Genomic DNA, 17851 nt, shown 5'->3' on the forward strand with positions numbered 1-17851 from the left:
CTAGACCTTGAGCAGGCTCTTCGACACTACATACGAAGACGCCTGGAGGGTGCTGTTAAATGGCGCCGAGGCTCCCGCATCCGCTACCGAAGATCGCAGATTCAGCTCACGGCGTAAAGCCGACGAGGTAAGCTATTTTACCCTTTACAGGACACTTTTTCATAGTTTGACACTATGCGGGATCTAAACTCCCTCACCTTTGACAGGACTGGTTGAAGAAGTCCGGGCAGGTTAACTGTCCGGCTCCCTTACCAGAAGCCCAGCGAGCGCCCGATTGACAGGCTGCTCGTTACGGCGCCTTATATGGTGCCGGAGAAGAAGGCCAAGAAGAAGGCCGCGGGAACTCAGAGGAGTTCCCGGTGCCAGGTGTTATCGGACTCATCGTCCGATGACTCTGAGGCGGACTCCTCCCACGAAGACGAGGAGGAGAAAAAAGAGGCTTCTCCCCCAGCAGGGGGGAGAAGAAAAGGAAGGCCTCCCCAACTAGGGAGGCCGGAGGGTCCAAGAAGGGAAGGACCCTTCCTCCGGACTGTTCCACCAACACCGACGACGGCTAAGAGGAGTGGCCCTTGAGAGCCAAGCCCCTGGCGAGATCGTAAGTGTCTGGATTCCAGAATAACTCATGATTTTTTATTTGTCGCATGATGTCATCTAACGCCGAATACAACCCTGTAGCCCGCCCAAGGACAATCTCCCCGCTTCATCGAGCGGGTCCCTAGGTTCGTCCGATGTGAATAGCACTTCACTTCCGACCGCCTCCTCCCCTCGTGACACAGACAACGCCGAGATGGGGTCCCAGAAGGGGCCCAGCCAGGAGGAGGTGGTCCTGGAGGCGCCGCAAGGCGACCTTCCGGACTCTGGGCAAAAAGAGGGCGGAAACCCCGAGAGTTCCAAGTCTGGCCCTGTGCTGGACTCCGTACCGGAACCTGCAGTGGTTCCGAAGTCCGGCGGGCGGCCCCTTCATGAGAAGGGCGAGACTGCGATGCCGGTGGCCTCCGTCCAACCAGAGGCGCCGGATATTTTGCTGGAGGCGCTTAACGGCGCCTCCATCGACGAGGAGCACCGCACTGTTATGAGTGCGGTGATCCAGAACGTTCAATCCGCCAAGAGCGGGCTGACTGAAGCCTGTACCAGCCTTCTAACAGGCTTTGAGGTAAGTAATTTAAGATATATAAAAACAGTACCGCATAGACAGTAGCCCCTGATGCTTAGTTTGGTGTTCGGAAAGAAAAGCCAAGCTGAGGATCTAAAAAGATATACGCAGGAGTCTAACAGAAATATGTCAATATGGGAATGCAGGCTGTGCTGCTGACCTCTGCCGCACTGACTGCGGAGGTCAATGCATTGAAGCAGAGCCTCGAGCGGTCCGAGAACCATCTCGGCCTTGCCAAGAAGCAGCTCGAGGACAAGGAAGGTAAGTAATACCTTATTAAAGTAGTACCTTATAGAAAAGGATTTGGTTGCAAAAAATGACAGGAATAACGTGGGTATTGCAGGGGCCACGAACGGGGTGGCGACCCTGAAGGACGCGGTGTCCAAGGCCGAAAGGAGTGCGGCCTTGGAGCGCACCGAGCGAGAGAGGCAGGAGGCGCGGGTGGCGGAGGTGCGGCAAGAGCTCCAGGCTCTCGTGGAAAAACACGAGAGTTTGGAGCGTGACTCGAAGACTCGAGAGTCCGAGCTCGCCTCGGCTCTTGAGAGTGCCAAAGCTGCCAAGGCCGAAGCCCAAAAAGCCCTCCAGGAAATTGAGGCGATAAAGAAGATAGCGGCAGGTAAGGCCTTCTTCATGCAAAGCAAACACGTGAAAGTGAATTACTTGTTACTTACCCGAATCCGGAGCTCTCCAGGAGCATTCGCAGATCTGCCCTGCAGTGTGTCCGATGCTGCCGCATTCTACCGGGCCGAGGAAGGAAGCTCGACGGAGAAGGTATTCTGGTCTCAGTATGCTGAGGCCGGACATCCAGTGCCCCTTAGTGACCAGCTGAAGCAGCTGGTCGAGCTCCACAAGGTGGCCGAACAGGCCATGAAGGGCCTCATAGTTCGGTTGTGGCCTAAGCAAGCCATGCCTGGGAGCTACTTCGGTCTGGTGCGGCGGCTGGTGGACGCCTGTCCATGGATTGAAGTCCTCAAGCACTCCGACTGCATTGAGGGTGTCCGTCGGGCCCTTGCCCGTGCTAAAGTAAAATGGGGCAAGATGGACGCTGAGAAGCTTGTGACGGACCCGCCACTGCCGGGCAAGGAGTATCGCACGCCCGAGATGTATTATAAGGGCATCCTAAAGGGCGCCCGCATTATAGCAGGTGAATGCTCCAAAGATGTAATTTTTGAGTAGACTCACATGTTGTTATCCTGTGCGTTGAAAACTTTGTTCATATGTGCTAAGCAACGCTTGCTAATTTAAAATATTACCTTCTGTGCGGCCGTTTATCAAACTTGAGAGATGGCAAGTCGTTGGCTTCAGCCCCCATGCCACGAGTTCCGGGGTGTTCGGGATAAACTTGAGTGCTCTTTTTCCCATTTTTGGGTCCTTCGAGGGAGGCGCTCAACACAACGAACGAGGCAACCGGACTTATAATGCTTGAACACTCCCACTTAGCCATAGAATTCTATAATTTTAAATTTCGGCGAAGCCCCTAGTGTTCGGAAGGCCGAATTCGAGGCGCTATCCACGCCTGGGCCGGACAAAGCCGGCTCCTCGCTCTAAGCGGCATAAGTCTTTAGGGACTCGAAAAAACCTCTCGAACAGCGACTGGCTCTCGCCCCATCATGACGGTCAGTTTTAGCTTTCTCCACTGAGGTGCTCAACCCAGCTCAACTGGGGCACAATCGCAGTGGTTCTCCCAGCGCTACCTTAGCCGATATAGCGGAACGTAAGGTACCAAAACATGGGAGCCGGGCAAACCCAACTATTGACCCAAGACATGATTCAGAGCCGATGCATATAATGCTATAAGTTCGGGGTGCCGCACTTGTGAAAGTGTTCGGACTTATCATACCATACTTTGGGGAACTTAAGCCCCTGGTGTATTTGGCCGTACCAAAGCGTATGGGTGCAACATGTCATAAGTGAACATATATAGATAGAAAAAGGAATGCAATGATAGGCAAGAGGCAATGCATTGTTTATTCAAAAAATACTGCAATGAAAGCGGAACGATACAAATAGTGCGATAAGCGAGGGATGGGACTATTGAACATGTCCCCCTCCAGGGGTAGGCTACGGAATGGTATGCAAAACAGGTATAATGCTCGTAAAGGAGACCACCTGGATACTCGACGTAGCTTTTCTGCTTCCCTGGCTGTTGCATCGTGAGTTCGGCAAGTCTACTGCCGGACAGGGCTTCTGGGAAACGGAGTTCTGAAAATAAGAAGAAAGAAAAAATGACACAATTGGGGGCCCCTGGTGTGGTTGAGCCGCCCTCTAGGCATTCCGTGGTCGTGCCCCTCCCCCTGTGCCCATGGTATCTCCAAAGCGTAGTTATGTGCGCGTGGTACTGGTTTCGCGATTTCGTGAGGGCTGGGGTTGGGGCCGCATTGCTACGCGTGCTCAGAACGTGCCAGGTGGTCTTGTTGTTGGTTACTCCGGGCGCGCTTGATGGTGTCCGGCCGCTTAACAGCCGGACTCAAGAATTGCCTTAAGAGGCTGCTTTGTACTTCCGCCGCGAGGGCCGCTGTATGCTCCTCCGTTTGGGGAGAGCGTTCGGTGTTTTTATTGACCGTAATGACTCCTCGAGGGCCTGGCATCTTGAGCTTGAGGTATGCATAGTGCGGCACCACATTGAACTTTGCAAATGCGGTTTGTCCGAGCAGTGCATGATAGCCGCTGCGGAACGGGACTATGTCGAAGATTAACTCCTCGCTTCGGAAGTTATCCGGGGATCCGAAGACCACTTCAAGTGTAAGTGAGCCTGTGCAGTTGGCCTCTACACCTGGTATGACGCCTTTGAAGGCCGTCTTTGTGGGTTTAATCCTTGAGGGGTCTATGCCCATCTTGCACACTGTATCCTGATAAAGCAGGTTCAGGCTGCTGCCGCCGTCCATCAGGACTCTAGTGAGGTGAAATCCGTTGACGATTGGGTCTAAAACCAATGCGGAAAATCCACCATGGCGGATGCTAGTGGGGTGGTCCCTTCAATCAAAAGTGATCGGGCAGGAGGACCACGGATTGAACTTTGGGGCGACTGGATCCATCGCGTATACGTCCCTGAGTGCACGCTTCCGCTCCCTTTTGGGTATGTGGGTTGCGTATATCATGTTCACCGTCCGCACTTGTGGGGGGAAACCCTTCTGTCCTCTATTGTTTGGCGGCCGAGTCTCTTCCTCATCGTCGCTATGCAGCCCCTTGTCATTGTTTTCGGCAATTAACTTGCCTGCCTGCTTGAACATCGAACAATCCCTGTTGGTGTGATTGGCTGGCTTTTCGGGGGTGCCGTGTATCTGGCACAAGCGATCGAGTATCCGGTCCAAATTGGACAGACCTGGAGTAGTTCTTTTGAGTGGCTTTTTCCGCTGACCGGGTTTAGAGCCTCTGAATCTGGCGTTGACTACCGTATCTTCAGTATTATCGCCGTTGATGCGGTGCTTGTGCTTATTGCGACGCGGCCTGTCATTGCTGTCCTTGGTATCCGAACTACCGGAGTTTTTGGTCAGGTTATTACTGCGAGCTAGCCAGCTGTCCTCTCCCGCGCAGAAGCGGGTCATGAGTGATGTGAGGGCTGCCATGGATTTCGGCTTTTCCTGTCCTAGGTGCCAGGCAAGCCACTCGTCGTGGATGTTATGTTTGAAGGCTGCAAGGGCCTCTGCATCCGGACAGTCAACGATTTGATTTTTCTTGGTTAAGAACCGTGTCCAGAATTGTCTGGCCGATTCGTTTGGCTGCTGAATTATGTGGCTTAGGTCATCGGCGTCTGGTGGTCGTACATATGTGCCCTGGAAGTTATCAATGAATGCGGCTTCCAGGTCTTCCCAACACCCAATTGATTCTGCTGGCAAGCTGTTGAGCCAATCTCGAGCTGGTCCTTTGAGCTTGAGTGGGAGGTATTTGATGGCATGTAGATCATCACGGCGGGCCATGTGGATGTGAAGGAGATAGTCCTCGATCCAAACCGCAGGATCTGTTGTGCTGTCGTATGATTCAATATTTACGGGTTTGAAACCCTCAGGGATTTGATGATCCATTACTTCGTCTGCGAAGCATAGTGGGTGTGCGGCGCCTCTGTATTGGGCTATATCACGACGCAGCTCAAATGAGCTTTGTCTACTATGTTCGGCCCGGCCGGCATTGCTGTATCCGGCGCGACGGTTGTCATCATGTATCGTGGGGCGCCACACAATCCGTAGATCAATCTTGTTTGTCTTGCCTTATGCTCCAATATGTCTCGTAAGTCCAGCGCATTCCCCCGTGGCTTTGTACTTTCTGAGCGACGCCGGGGTGCGGCTTTAGTGGAGGGCCTAGAGGCCTCTCTGTCGCGGCCACGAGGTGGACGATCGGCCGTATTGTGCGCTGGTGATGTAGGTTTATGTGCTTCCTCCTCTAATCGGGGTAGCAGCTTGCGTTTTGGGTAGCTTTTGGAGGGGCATTCGAGTTCATGCTCTTCGGCCGCAAGGACTTCAGTCCATCTGTTGGCTAGCAAGTCTTGGTCAGCTCTAAGCTGTTGCTGCTTTTTCTTGAGGCTGCTTGCCGTGTCCATAAGCCTGCGTTTGAAACGCTCTTGATCGACGGGATCCTCAGGCACGACAAATTCGTCGTCGTCGAGGGTTGCCTCGTCTTCGGAGGGAGGCATGTAGTTATCGTCCTCTACCTCTCTTTCTGCTACTCTCTCATGAGGGCTGGTTTCTGCATCCTCCTGTGCTGAATCTTGCTGGAGGGGGTTGTCTTCGACACTGTCCGGGGTGTTATTGTCTCCGGTGCCGGAATCTCCATTTTTGCTGTGGCGGGATTTAGAGCGGCGCCGCTGACGTCGGCGCTTGGGCTGTTTCTTGGAGGGGTCATCCTCCGTTGTTCCATCGCCATTCCCATCCTTTGGGATGTCCACCATGTAGATGTCGTATGACGAGGTGGCCTTCCAGTGCCCTGTAGGCGCTGGTTCTTGGTTGTCTCCGGCGTCGTCGTCCATACCATCGATGTCTTCGGAATCGAAGTCTAGCATGTCGGTTAAGTCATCAACAGTGGCTATGAAGTGGGTGGTGGGTGGGCTTTGAATTTCTTCGTCGTCCGCATCCCAACCGCCCTGACCATAATCTGGCCAGGGCTCTCCTGATAAAGAGAGATACTTTAGCGCATTCAGGATGTCGCCAAAAGGCGAGTGCTGAAAGATGTCCGCGGCGGTGAACTCCATGATCGGCGCCCAATCGGATTCGATTGGCAGGGGCGCGGAAGGTTCGGGGTCCGGAGAGGAGTCCGGCACCTTGGAGTCACGAGCTTCACAAGGGACAGGATCGGTATTCGGCTCTATCGCCGTAGAGGTAGCAGCCCCCGAGGCGGTGTCCAGCCACCCATCCTCGATCGGCACAGTCGGTTCCGAGCTGACGGTCGGAGCGGACTCTTGTGCGGCCTCCAGGGCACTGTCCGACAACAGAGCTAGATCATGCCCATCGTGACAGTGCGGCGCGCTCGGCTGTGGCTCGAATCCATCGAAGATCAAGTCTCCGCGGATGTCAGTCATATAGTTCAAACTTCCAGATCTGACCTGATGGCCAGGGGCGTAGCTTTCGATCTGCTCCAGATGGCCAAGTGAATTGGCCCACAGTGCAAAGCTGCCGAATACGAAGATCTGTCCGAGGAGAAAAGTCTCACCCTGGACCGCGTCATTGTTGATGATCGAAGGAGCCATCGGGCCTAGAGGTGACGACACAGAGGAACTCTCAATGAAAGCACCAATGTCGGTGTCAAAACCGGCGGATCTTGGGTAGGGGGCCCCGAACTGTGCGTCTAGGCGGATGGTCACCGGAGACAAGGGACACGATGTTTTTACCCAGGTTCGGGCCCTCTCGGTGGAGGTAAAACCCTACTCCTGCCTGATTAATATTGATGATATGGGTAGTACAAGAGTAGATCTACCATGAGATCAAGGAGGCTAAACCCTAGAAGCTAGCCAATGGTATGATTGTTGTTCGTCCTACGGACTAAAACCCTCCGGTTTATATAGACACCAGAGAGGGTTAGGGTTACAGAGAGTCGGTTACAATGGTAGGAGATCTACATATCCGTATCGCCAAGCTTGCCTTCCACGCCAAGGAATGTCCCATCCGGATACGGGACGAAGTCTTCAATCTTGTATCTTCATAGTCTTGGAGTCCGGCCAACGGTGATAGTTCGGCTATCCGGACACCCTCTAATCCAGGACTCCCTCACCCTCCGTGATCGATTCCTCCTTGGCTGTAATATCCCAATTTTCAATTTGGATGTTATAAATAGATCATCATATGCATATCATATTTACTCTTGCATTTTGGTTGTGATCCTAGAAATCTTAAGCAACTCAACGAGCCAAGGAGAGAGTTCGAGGTTTCACAAAAATCATATTTGAATTTATTTCAAATTTGAAGAAAGGATCAACTTGATTTTATTATTTTTCTCTCCAATTATTTCCAATATTAAAAATGAATGAGAGAAGATAATATGACTTCTTCAAATTAAGAGAAATATTGGAGAAAGAATTTTAAAATCAAATTACGATTTTGTTGGTATTTTATTTGCTATTTTATTTGAATTAGAAAAATATGCATTTTTGAAAATTGCATTTTTAGGCCAGAAAAATGTTCACTTTATTTTAAATATTTTATTTAGACGGCGAAAATTGGTTTTGGCATTTTCAATTTTTTTAATATTTTATTAGGATTTTTCTTTCGGGCGGAATTATTTAAAAAAAACGTCGTCGCCCGACTGGGCCGAAGGCCCAGCCGAGACAGGTTGGCCCAGCCGCCGCCACCGACATCGCCGTCGTGCCCGAGCCGGAGTCCTCCTCCGACTCCGCATCGCCTCACCGTCCCCCTTAAAAGCCGAACCCCGGGGCCCCCCTGGAGCCCCGAGTCGTCGTAGCCATCGCAGCCCCTCGCTAGCGCCGCCGCCGCCGCTCGCCCGCGCCGCCAGCCGCTGCTAGCCTCGCTGCAGCTGCCGCAGGAGCTCGCCACCACCCTGTGTGCCGCTGCCGCCGCCCCGCATCGCCACCGCTTCCCGTGCCACAGCGGCGCCGTCGTTCGCCGTTGCCGCCGACTCGCCAGATTTCCGCCGCCGCCGACTGCCGGTTTTAGGTATAAAACCTAGATCGGTTTATTAGGGTTTTGTCGGGTTTTTTAGTTTAGCTGGTTCGGTTTTTCGTTTGGTTTTATTTATTTAATGAACGTCCGTTCGTTCGTTCGTCTTAACAAACGCTTTTCGCTGGTTAAGTTAGATAGAGAACGTTCGCGCCGTAGGATTTTTCTTTTTAGTTATTTTTGGCGAGGGACCTATCCGCGAAGAGTTTTCTCGTGATTTAGCCCCTAATCTTTAAACTAGCATACCTTTTTACTCGTTTATCCAAATTAGATGAAACCATCACCTAATTCTTAGTATCATTCTATTCTTTCCAGTTAACCAACTTGAACATGATTTTTGTACTGAAAAATTTGAGTTTAGTCCAAATTAGTAAACAATCTTGTTTCATTTGTATTTTGAGTTTCGTTTCTCCGTTTGAGTTGAATCTTTTTGCATATCGTAGCTAATCACATGTACCTACTGTTAAGATCTAATCCACATGATAATAATGTTGTTAGGTTTGACTCTTGTCAGGTTAAGCCGTTTGTTTGTTTCGTGTTCGATTTGGATCTTTTCTTGGTTTTTCTCATCTTTCATTTGAGTGATTGCTTATGTGTGCTGTTGTTTGTCTATGCTAGATTACCCGGAGTGCGAAGCTTGTTACTACGAATCTCTAGAGTTTGAAGATCGTCAGCAAGGCAAGTTACACTTTGATCGTACTCTTTTATACCTAGTTTTTACTATACATTAGTTCCGCCCCTCAAATATTTGCATGAGTAGGTTTGGGAACATGTGGTTTAGTTGTAGTGCTTGAGGTAGGAACCTAATACCTTTTGATCACCCCGGGAATATACGTTATGCTTTATTATTGCTTAGCCATGCTCGTAGACGGGGCTTAGATCGTGATTTACACATGGAAGTTTGAGAGTTATTTAATCATGGATAACATTAAGGTGGCAACTTTAATATACATCTGGGTGGATTGGTTGAGGCACCTGGGGAACCCAATGCTGCCTGTTTTTGGAAATCCCTGAGTACCCATGTGATTATCCTATGGAATGCCACCCACGCTCAAAGGGATCATAAGATTATTCATGATAGAAACTTCCATGTGCAGCCACAAGCCATTATGGGCTTTGGCATAGTTGAGTAAGTTGCATGAGCTCTTGAAGAGTTGGACTAGCAGATGTAGGGGAAAGTAGGTGTACTAGTCCGCCCGGAGTAGAGAGTTAATGCTTCAGAAAGACTATGTCTTGATCATCCGATCATGGATGCGGTCGAGTCTTGTGGGGAAAAGTGCGCAAACCTCTGCAGAATGTACAAACTAATCATGGTTAACCGTGTCCCCGGTTATGGACATCTTGAGTATCTAGTACTTGAATCTATTGATGTGATCTCATCATGTTACTTCAAATAATTTGATTTGGGTTAATGATGATACTTTTAATTGGGATTTGAGTTGGGGTTACCTTCTCAAATAATGAGCAATTTGGGAGTAGTTAAATAAATTTATTCCTTTGTTGTAGGGAAAAACTAGCTTTATGCAAAAAATCATAAACTTCAGCCTCCACCAGCCAAATATTGCATGTAGTCATAGGTCTCTGCCAGCATATTCCATGTGCTGACCTACATGGCTACTCAGACGATGAATAAGGTGCGATAAGTTGTTGCTTTGCACTCAGCTATGCCGTTGGAGTTGATGGACTCATTTACCTTTGAAGCTTCCGCAAATATCTAGTTTACATGGCCTTCAGCCATGATATTTTTGTGTAATCATACTCTTTATGAGGACCCGATGTAATAAGTGTGTGATTGAAACTCTGTCATAATTCCTCGAGTACTGTGCGTGTCATCATTACCGATCCAGGAATGACACTGATGCACAGAGACTTGACCGTTTGAGGCCTGGTCGCTACACCGGCAGATCGTCGGAAAATGCCCAAAGATGGGATCTCATGAGTACAGAAGGTTGCGGCGGTGGAAAAGTGGTTTCAGGGCTCTCCCTGATGTTTCTAGGGTATAAGAGTATATATAGGCGAAAGAAGTATGTCGGTGGAGCTACGAGGGTCCCACGAGGGTGGGGGCACGCCCTCATACCTCGTGGCCTCCTTGTAGAGTCCCGGAGTTCAACTCCAAGTCTTCTGGATTGCTTATGGTCCAAGAAAGATCCTCGCGAAGGTTTCATTCCGTTTGGACTCCGCTTGGTATTCCTTTTCTGCAAAACTCTAAAATAGGCAAAAAAAATTAAACTGGCACTAGGCCTCTGGTTCGTAGGTTAGTCCCGAAAATAATATAAAAGAGCATATTAAAGCCCATTAAACATCCAAAACAGATAATATAATAGCATGGAATAATAAAAAATTATCCTCGAGTATCCCTAAGCATCCCCAAGCTTAATTTCTGCTCATCCTCGAGTAGGTAAATGATAAAAACAGAATTTTTGATGTGGAATGCTACCTAGCATATTTATCAATGTAATTTTCTTTATTGTGGCATGAATGTTCAGATCCGAAAGATTCAAGACAAAAGTTTAATATATACATAAAATAATAATACTTCAAGCATACTAACAAAGCAATCATGTCTTCTCAAAATAACATGGCCAAAGAAAGTTATCCCTACAAAATCATATAGTCTGGCTATGCTCTATCTTCATCACACAAAGTACTTAATCATGCACAACCCCAATTTCAACCAAGCAATTGTTTCATACTTTAGTATTTTCAAAATTTTCAAATCTTCACGCAATACATGAGCGTGAGCCATGGACATAGCACTATAGGTGGCATAGAATGATGGTTGTGGAGAAGACAAAAAGGAGAAGATAGTCTCACATCAACTAGGCGTATCAACGGGCTATGGAGATGTCCATCAATAGATATCAATGTGTGTGAGTAGGGATTGCCATGCAACAGATGCACTAGAGCTATAAGTTTATGAAAGCTCAACAAAAGAAACTAAGTGAGTGTGCATCCAACTTGCTTGCTCACGAAGACCTAGGGCATTTTGAGGAATCCCGTCATTGGAATATACAAGCCAAGTTTTATAATGAAAATTCCCACTAGTATATGAAAGTGACAACATACGAGACTCTCTATCATGAAGATCATGGTGCTACTTTGAAGCACAAGTGTGGTAAAAGGATAGTAGCATTGCCCTTTCTTTCTTTTTCTCTCATTTTTTATTTGGGCCTTTTTCTCGTTTTTTATGGCCTCTTTGTTTTAGTCCAGAGTCTCATCCCAACTTGTGGGGGAATCATAGTCTCCATCATCCTTTCCTCACATGGTACAATGCTCTAATAATGAAGATCATCACCCTTTTATTTACTTACAACTCAAGAGTTACAACTCGATACTTAGAACAAATATGACTCTATGTGAATGTCTCCGGTGGTGTACCGGGATGTGCAAATATTCAATAGTGACATGTATGAAAAAATTATGAACGGTGGCTTTGCCGCAAATACGATGTTAACTACATGATCATGCAAGGCAATATGACAATGATGTGGCGTGTCATAATAAACAGAACGGTGGAAAGTTGCATGGCAATATATCTCCGAATGGCTATGGAAATGCCATAATAGGTAGGTATGGTGGCTGTTTTGAGGAAGGTATACGGTGGTTGTATGGTATCGGCGAGAGTTGCATGGTACTAAAGACGCTAGCAATGATGGAAAGGTGAGAGTGCGTATAATCCATGGACTCAATATTAGTCATAAAGAACTTACATACTTATTGCAAAAATGTTCAAGTCAACAAAACAAAAATATTACACGCATGCTCCTAGGGGAAGGGTTGGTAGGAGTTAACCATCGCAATCCCGACCTCCACACATAAGGAAGGCAATCAATAAATAAATCATGCTCCAACTTCATCACATAACGGTTCACCATACGTGCATGCTACTGGAATCACAAACCTTAACACAAGTATTCTTAAAATTCACAATTACTCAACTAGCATGTCTCTAATATCACCATCCTCATATCTCAATACAATTATCAAGCATCAAACTTATCATAGTATTCAACGCACTTTATATGAAAGTTTTTATTATACCCATCTTGGATGCCCATCATATTAGGACTATTTTTGTAACCAAAGCAAATTACCATGATGTTCTAAAAGGATCTCAAAATAATATAAGTGAAGCATTAGAGATCAATAATTCCTATAAAATAAAACCACCGCCGTGCTCTAAAAAGATATAAGCGAAGTACTAGAGCAATATTGTCTAGCTCAAAAGATATAAGTGAAGCACATAGAGTATTCTAATAAATTCCAATTCATGCGTGTCTCTCCCAAAAAGTTTGTAAAGAAAGGATGATTGTGTTATACTAAAAAGCAAATACACAAATCATACAGGACCCTCCAAGCAAAACACATATCATGTGGTGAATAAAAATATAGCCTGAAGTAAAGTTACCGATTGATGAAGACGAAAGAGGGGATGCCTTCTGGGGCATCCCCAAGCTTAGGCTTTTGGTTATGCTTGAATTACCTTGGGGTGCCTTGGGCATCCCCAAGATTAGGCTCTTTACACTCCTCATTCCAAAATCCATCAAATCTTTACCCAAAAACTTGAAAACTTCACAACACAAAACTTCAACAGAAAATCTCATGATCTCCGTCAGTATAAGAAAATAAACCACCACTTTAATATAGTGTAATAAACTCATTCTTTATTTATATTGGTGTTAAACTTACTATATTATAACTTCTCTATAGTTCATACCCCCTGATACTACTCATATATTCATCAAAATAAGCAAACAACACACGAAAAACAGAATATGTCAAAATAAGAACAGTCTGTAGCAATCTGGAACTTCCGAATACTTATGTAACTCCAAAATTCCGAAATAAATTGGTGGTCGTGAGAAATTTATATATTAATCATCTGCAAAAAAATCAACCTAAAAGCACTCTCCAGTAAAAAATGACAGCTATTCTCGTGAGTGCAAAAGTTTCTGTTTTTACAGCAAGATCGCAAAGACTTCGCCCTAGGCTTCCCAAAGGTTCTACTTGGCACAAACACTAATTAAAACATAAAACCACATCTAAACAGAAGCTAGATGAATTATTTATTACTAAACAGGAGCAAAAAGCAAAGAACAAAAATAAAATTGGGTTGCCTCCCAACAAGCGCTATCGTTTGACGCCCCTAGCTAGGCATAAAAACAAGAATAGATCTAGGTATTGCAATCTTTGGTATGCAATCCATAAGTGGCTCTCATAATAGATTCATAAGTAAATTTAATTTTCTTCCTAGGAAAATGTTCCATGCTCTTCCTTAATGGAAATTGGAATCTAATATTTCCTTCTTTCATGTCAATAATTGCACCAATCGTTCTAAGGAAAGATCTACCAAGAATAATAGGACATGTAGGATTGCAATCTATATCAAGAACAATGAAATCTACGGGCACATAATTCCTATTTGCAACAATAAGAACATCATTAATCCTTCCCATAGGTTTCTTAATGGTGGAATCTGCAAGATGCAAATTTAAAGAACAATCATCAAATTCACGGAAACCTAGCACATCACACAAAGTTTTTGGAATTGTGGAAACACTAGAACCCAAATCAGATAAATCATAGAATTCATAATCCTTAATCTTAATTTTAATAGTAGGTTCCCACTCATCATAAAGTTTTCTAGGGATAGAAACTTCTAGTTCAAGATTTTCTTCATAAGATTGCATCAAAGTATCAACGATATGTTTAGTAAAAGCTTTATTTTGATTATAAGCATGAGGAGAATTTAACACGGTTTGCAACAAGGAACTACAATCTATCAAAGATCAATTATCATAATTAAATCTCTTGAAATCCAAAATAGTTGGTTCATTGCTATGTAAAGTTTTGACCTCTTCAATCCCACTTTTATCAATTTTTGCATCTAGATCTAAAAACTCTGAATCATTGGGACTCCTTTTAACTAAAGTTGACTCATCTCCAGCCCCATCTTTATCAAGATTCATATTGGAAAACAAATATTTAATAGGAGTCACATCAATCACTTTTAGATCTTCATCATTATTATCATAAAAACTAGAAGAACATGCTTTCACAAAGCAATCTTTTTTAGCACGCATCCTAGCTGTTCTTTCTTTGCACTCATCAATGGAAATTCTCATGGATTTTAGAGACTCATTGATGTCATGCTTGGGTGGAATAGATTTAAGTTTTAAAGAATCAACATCAAGAGAAATTCTATCCATGTTTCTAGCCAACTCATCAATCTTAAGCAATTTTTCTTCAATCAAAGCATTGAAATTCTTTTGCGAACTCATAAATTCTTTTACATTATTCTCAAAATAAGAGGGCAAATTATTAAAATTTCATAAGAATTGTTGTAGGAATTACCATAATTATTAGAGGAATTACTAGGAAATGGCATAGGATTAAAATTGCCTCTATACGCGTTGTTACCAAAATTGTTCCTACCAACAAAATTCACATCCATAGATTCAATATTATTCTCAATTAGAGTGGACAAAGGCATATCATTAGGATCAGATGAAACACTTTTATTAGCAAATAATTTCATAAGTTCGTCCATCTTTCCACTCAAAACATTAATCACTTCAATCACATTAACTTTTTTACTAGTGGATCTTTCGATGTGCCATTGAGAATAATTAACCATAATATTGTCTAGGAGTTTAGTAGCTTCTCCTAAAGTGATTTCCATAAAAGTTCCTCCCGCGGCTGAATCTAAAAGATTTCTAGAAGCAACATTCAATTTGACATATTTTTTTGTATAATCATCCACAAATTCAAACCATCTGTAGGGCAATTATGTATCATTAATTTCATCCTCTCCCAAGGTTGTGCAACATGCTCATGATCAAGTTGCTTAAAATGCATTATATCATTTCTGAGGGAGATGATCTTAGCGGGAGGAAAATACTTAGAGATAAAAGCATCTTTGCACTTATTCCATGAATTAGGAAAAGATGAGAACCAAGTTTTAGCATGATCTCTAAGCGTAAACAGAAATAGCTTCAATTTAACAATATCATTATCCACATATTTATCCTTTTGCATATCGCACAAATCAACAAGTTGTTTAGATGGGTCGCGACATCTTCAGTCGGAAGGCCGGAAAATTGATCTTTCATAACAAGATTCAACAAAGCGGTATTAATTACACAAGATTCAACATTGGTAGTAGGAGCAATCGGAGTGCTAATAAAATCATTGTTGTTGGTATTGGAAAAGTCACACAATTTAGTATTATCTTGAGCGATCGTGACAAGCAATCAACCCAACACACAAGCACACAAGAAGAAGCAAAAAGAGACGAACGAAAGAGGGGTAAAGAAAAGGCAAAGGTTTTCGAAAATTGTTTTAGAAGTGGGGGGGGGGGAGGAAAACAAGAGGCGAATGTCAAATAATGTAATGCGAGGGAGAAGAGTTTATGATGGGTACTTGGTATGTCTTGACTTGGCGGAGATCTCCCCGGCAACGGCGCGAGAAATCGGCAAGTTGACGGGAGACAAATCTTGACTTGACTTGGTGTAAATCTCCCCGGCAACTGCGCTAGAAATCCTTCTTGCTACCTATTCAGCATGCGTTGGTTTTCCCTTGAGGAGGAAAGGGTGATGCAACAAAGTAGCGTAAGTATTTTGCTCAGTTTTGAGAACCAAGGTATCAATCCAGTAGGAGACAACACACAAGTCACCTAGTACCTGCACAAACAATCAAGAACCTTGCGACCAACACGATAAAGGGGTTGTCAATCCCTTCACGGTCACTCGCAAAAGTGAGATCTAATAGAGATAGTAAAGTAAATATTTTTGGTATTTTTGTTGTATAGATTGGAAAGTAAAGATTGCAAAATAGTAAACAAGATGCGATGTAAATAAAAGAGATGTAATATGATAGAAAAGAGATCTGGGGGCCATAGGTTTCACTAGTGGCTTCTCTCAAGATAGCATAAGTATTATGGTTGGTGAACAAATTACTGCCGAGCAATTGATAGAAAAGCCCATAATTATGAAGACATCTAAGGCAATGATCATGAACATAGGCATCACGTCCGTGTCAAGTAGACCGAAACGATTCTACATCTACTACTATTACTCCACACATCGACCGCTATCCAACATGCATCTAGAGTATTAAGTTCATAAGAACAGAGTAACGCATTAAGCAAGATGACATGATGTAGAGGGTTAAAATCAAGCAATATGATATAAACCCCATCTTTTTATCCTTGATGGTAACAATACAATACGTGCCTTGCTTCCCGTACTCTCACCGGGAAAGGACACCACAAGATTGAACCTAAAGCTAAGCACTTCTCCCATTGCAAGAAAGATCAATCTAGTAGGCCAAACTGAACCGATAATTCGAAGAGACTTGCAAAGATATCAAATCATGCATATAAGATTTCAAAGAAGAACCAAATAATATTCATAGATAATCAAGTTCATAAATCCACAATTCATCAGATCTCGGCAAACACACCGCAAAAGAGTATAACATCGAATAGATCTCCAAGAACATCGAGGAGAACTTTGTATTGTGAATCAAAGAGAGAGAAGAAGCCATCTAGCTAATAACTATGGACCCAAAGGTTAGTGGTAAACTACTCACGCTTCATCGGAGAGGCAATAGTGTTGATGTAGAAGCCCTCCGTGATCGATTCCCCCTCCGGCAGATCGTCGGAAAAGGCCCCAAGATGGGATCTCATGGGTACAAAAGGTTGCGGCGGTGGAAAAGTGGTTTCATGGCTCTGTCTAATGTGTCTAGGGTATAAGAGTATATATAGGCGAAATAAGTACGTCGGTGGATCTATGAGGGGCCCACGAGGGTGGTGGCGCGCCTACACCCCTGGGCGCGCCCTCCATCCTCGTGGCCTCCTCATAGAGTCCCAGACTTCAACTCCAAGTCTTCTGGATTTCTTTTGGTCCAAGAAAGATCCTCGCGAAGGTTTCATTCCGTTTGGACTTTTTTTGATATTCCTTTTCTGCAAAACTCTAAAATAGGCAAAAAAAAATAGAAACTAGCACTGGGCCTCCAGTTAATAGGTTAGTCCCAAAAGAATATAAAAGAGCATATTAAAGCCCATTAAACATCCAAAACAGATAATATAATAGCATGGAACAATAAAAAATTATAGATACGTTGGAGACGTATCAGCTACACGCCGTGCATACTTCGAGTTAGCCCCGCCTATAGTTAGGCCATGAACTCCAAAGAGCTATCTCACCTGAATGAGATACTTGACCGTATCCAGAGCATGTCAATCTCGGACGACAAGATTTTGGCTTATGACAAGATCAGACTTAAAGTTGACGACCGGGAAATTTACATCCCACCCACCACCCACCTAGTCGCCAGGGTCAATAACATGACCGACGTACTACACTATGACGAGGCCAAGGACATGGATGAAGATGCTGATGGCCCCGTCGAAAACACTTCGCCATTAGTAAATACCGGCAAGTGGACGACTGATACATCTCCAATGTATCTATAATTTATGAAGTATTCATGCCATGTTTACAACAATTTAATATGGTTTTGGTATGATTTGCATGAAACTAACTAGGACTAGCGTTGTTTTCAGCAGAACTACCATGGTGTTGCTTTTTGTGTA

This window comes from Triticum aestivum, chromosome 3B (genome assembly GCF_018294505.1).
Source record: "Triticum aestivum cultivar Chinese Spring chromosome 3B, IWGSC CS RefSeq v2.1, whole genome shotgun sequence".
NCBI classification, from domain to species: Eukaryota; Viridiplantae; Streptophyta; class Magnoliopsida; order Poales; family Poaceae; genus Triticum; species Triticum aestivum.